The sequence below is a fragment of the Polypterus senegalus genome, chromosome 8 (assembly GCF_016835505.1).
Source record: "Polypterus senegalus isolate Bchr_013 chromosome 8, ASM1683550v1, whole genome shotgun sequence".
NCBI lineage: Eukaryota > Metazoa > Chordata > Cladistia > Polypteriformes > Polypteridae > Polypterus > Polypterus senegalus.
Genome location: NC_053161.1, coordinates 182575465 through 182580017, shown reverse-complemented (window position 1 = coordinate 182580017; position 4553 = coordinate 182575465).

Below are 4553 nucleotides of genomic sequence, written 5' to 3'. Positions count from 1 at the left end.
TATAATTCCTCAGTGTCGCATATTATTCCTCACTACTCATGAGTTCCGCTTCATTGAGATTCTGCCTCGTATGTTGTAAATGAAAACATTTTAAAGGAAGAGTTTATTGAACTGACTGTAGCAGACTTTTGCTCTTCTTAAAATTATGCAATTTTTGTGATATTGACAATAATTATTAGATCAAAAATCAATGAGTCTGTGAGTTTGTGTGGACTGTATTGTAATTGTTTTCATGACATCATCTCAGTACAGAGAGTGTGTGACGTTAACAATGAATTCAGTCCCAAATGAAAACTCAAAAAGTGGGGCGAACATGGAGGATGACCTCCCCAGGGATCTTAGGTACGACTGCAGGTGTCTGAAGGATGACGGGAGGAGTTTCGACCTCGGAAGACCTGGCTGCGCTGTGAGGATATCTATATTTTAGATGATTGTAACAGGAACCTTTTTTAAAATCCCTCTTTAAGGTCAAATTCTGTATGTCAGAGTATACTTACAATTTGGGTACATTTCTAGAAGAGGCCCTGCTAATTTCAGCATGACACCACGTCGCATTTCGCACTGTCGTGGTATTGTCATGAATTATGAATTCCATCCATCCATCCATCCATTTTCAATCCCACAGAATCCGAACACAGGGTCACGGGGGTCTGCTGGAGCCAATCCCAGTCAACACAGGGCTCAAGGCAGGAACCAATTCTGGGCACCAACCCACCGCAGGACACACACACACACACACACAGCAAGCACACAGTAGGGCCAATTTAGAATCGCTAATCCACCTAACCTGCATGTTTTTGGATTGTGGGAGGAAACTGGAGCAACCGAAGGAAACCCACGCAAACACAGGGAGAACATGCAAACTCCACGCAGGGAGGACCCGGGTCTCCTAACTGTGAGGCAGCAGCACTACCACTGTGCCACCATGCTGCTGAATTATGATATTGCACTTTTTAAATTGATTATATCGTTATATTTTGATAAAGTCCAGGTGTTATCCGGGTGTTATTGAATACTGTAATGAGAAAATCCAGTGTATGTTAACATTATATTTGTTAAATTCGCATGCAAGTTTATACAGTCCACACATACCGGTAACAGCGTTTGACGTAAACAGCACTGCATTGGTTTGGTCAGCCCTAAGTCCCGCACACCTCTAAGGCCGCTTCTGCATGCAATTGGTGCATGCCTGTTGCTGTCTCTCTGTATGTCGCCAATGTAATTGTTTACAGTCACGTTTATTACACACCCTGACTTTCCGCAGACTGGCTACTATCTTTAATGAATGGGTGTGACATATTTCGTCTTGCTGATTGGACATAAAACCGCAGTGAGGTAAAAGGCACAAGGTAAGCAAACAGTACCGTGACGCCCTGAAGGAGGTTCAAGTGAGCCCAATAGATGCTCATTGCTGCTGTTCTTCTAAGCAGAGGCGCCAATAAGTTAGCGATATCAGAAAGTCAAGTGCACTGCAGCAGGCCATTTATTTTTACTTTTTGTTCAGAGTGACTGCCAAAATGGAAGATTAAGACTTTTAAAACTAAAGTAAAATAAGGAGGACTTTTACAAGAAAGTGACAGAGATTTATGTGGAGAAGGTGAGGGGCATGGACTTCATTTACAAATAAAGGTAAGACCATAAACGGTTTTCAATTTTATAAAAATAGAAATGGGATGATACTAAGAAAAAAAAATCCAATATTTAAAAACAAAATTTTAACCTTAATTAATATATTCTTTTGTTTTTCTTGTTATCTTTTGTTGAATAGTCTCTAGTAAAATTGAAAGCATCAAAGTTAAAAGCTTTTAAAAACAACAAAATATTTCAATTAAGGTCATAATAGAAATCTTTTTTTTTTGTACATCACTCTATACTTTCATTTTTGTAATGGAAGGATTTTTAAAGAGAGGAAGGGAATCAGGAGAGCAGATGGGCATTGGTCGCTCCAGCGCAAAGCCAGCTGCAAAGACTAATGTTTTGGGAAAAACAGCCGGGAATGTTCTAAAGATACAGCCAAGGCTATGTAAGGAGTTGTTTTTCACTTCTAGAGGCTTTTTTCACATGTAAGCATATTACTGTGTCTTCTAGTACTAGCCACTGCTTCAGTCAGGGCCAAGTAGAAAAAAAAACAATACTGTGTCTCGTGGGAAGGGGTCTCTACTGAAACTGATCACTTCTGTATACACTGCCTGCACGTAAGCCGCTTTTGGGGCAAGGACACTCAATTAGTATATAAGGGAAGGTTCCGCCCTCAGTTTCTTTGGAAGCTCAACCGTGGGGAAAGTGCACACCTGTTTGGTATTTGGGACCAGGCACGAGTTGATCCTCTGATGAGACTGACATGTGGGCTCCATCAGTCTACTGGTCTAGGATGATAGCTTTGTTTCTTTTGATATACTGTAAGCATAAGTTTGTTTTTATTACTATAAGCATAAGTTTGTTTTTATTACTGTAAGCATATATTTGTTCCTATAATCTATCGCTACTGAATTATACTGCATTATATGTATTTAAATGTTATAATTGAATAAGTAAATTTTATTGAAGTATCGGACCTTCTCTCTCTGATTCTTGCCTACTTATGTTTTAATCCCTTGAACCATTTTCCCAAATTAAAACAATTTTGTATTGAATGAGTATGGATTGTGGAACTTCAAATGCAAATTTAGAACACATGGAGGGTGAGAAGCAAATGTGCTTTCTCTCTGCTATAAATGTCACGTTACATCTTAGTCCAGTCCAGTCAAGTCAAGTCAACTTTATTTATAAAGCACTTTACCTACAACAGCCGCTGACCAAAGTGCTGAACATAGACTAAAATAAATTTTAAACAAAAACAAAATAATAAAGTAGATAAAATACAATAACTAAAACAAATGAAAACATAGTAAAAACAACTAAACAGAGTTAACACAGAGTAAAATCAACTGCTCACACAGGATCAAACGGCAAACCAAAAAGGTAAGTCTTAAGACTTAAAAATGGGCAGTGAGGAGGCCTGTCTAATGTGGATCGGCAGTGAATTCAAGAGTCTTGGAGCCAAAACGGAAAAAGCCCTATCCCCCCTGAGATTTCGCTGAGTCCTAGGCACATCCAGAAGCAGCTGAACAGCTGATCTGAGTGAGCGGGAAGGAGAGTGCATATGCAGCAGCTCAGCGAGGTAGAGCGGAGCAAGCCCATTTAAGAACTTAAGAACAAATAAAAGAATCTTAAAATGAACTCTAAACTGAACAGGCAGCCAGTGCAGTGAGGATAATACAGGAGTAATGCGCTCATTCTTTCACGTGCCAGTTAAAAGGAGTTCAGCAGCATTTTGCACCAGCTGCAGTCGAGACAGGGTGGACTGGCTAACGCCAACATACAACGAATTACAATAGTCCAATCGGGTTGTAATGAAGGCGTGGATTACTGTTGTACATTGATCTTTGAAAAGAATGTTTTTTTTATCTTTGCCAAACGTCTTAGCTGAAAAAAAAACAGATTTCACCACCACACTGATCTGACCGGCCAGTCTAAAATTCTCATCTATTCTAAAACCCAAATTTGTAATAACAGGCTTACCATATTGTGCAATGGGACCCAAATCCACAAGAGTAGAAGTAGAAATAGACCCACTGGTGCCCCCAGGACCAAAAACTATAACCTCTGCATAATTTTCATTAAAATTTAAAAAGTTCACTGCCATCCAAGCTTTCACCTCTTCTAGACATATAACCAATGTTTGTATGGAGTAAGCATCCTTGCGTTTGAGGGGTACATAAACCTTAGTATCATCTGCATAACAATGGAAAGCAATTTTATGCTTTCTAAGAATAGAGCCAAGAGGTAGGAGATACAAAGAAAATAGCAAAGGACCAAGTAAGGAGCCTTGCGGAACCCCACACGATAGTGAAGCAGACGAAGATCTAAATTCATCTAGCCTCACTAAAAAAGTTCTTTGAGTCAAGTATGACTTAAACCACGCCAAGGCAGTACCACGAACGCCCACACAGTGCTCCAGACGAGATAATAAAATACTATGATCTATAGTATCAAAGGCAGCCGTTAAATCGAGCAGAACTAAAATCACATAATCCCCTGAGTCTGTTGCCAAAAGGATGTCATTAAAAACCTTCAGTAATGCGGATTCTTAGCCAAATATGTTCCTTATATGTGTGAGTAAAGAATGCTGATGAGATATGAAACATAACCAGTAGTCAATGTGCATTACGTACTACTCTTTTAGGTTCATACATTTGTAAATCACACTCTGAAGGAGTCAGTGGCTCACCAGCCATGAACCTCACCGCACGTCACTGCACTGTTGATGGCACTGATGCTGTTTTGAAGACATTTGTAATGAGTTCCGCAGCACACACTTTAACTCGCATTGGATTTTGGAAATCAACAATACGTATTGGCTACAGATCTGAAAATCACTGACTACTAAAAACGTTTAATGAGGAGTGTCTTGCACACATTTTTATTTTTTTTTATCTATTTTTTTATTGTATTGATTTTATGGAAATCACACAACATTCCATACAAATAGATCAATTTTTACAAAAATAGAT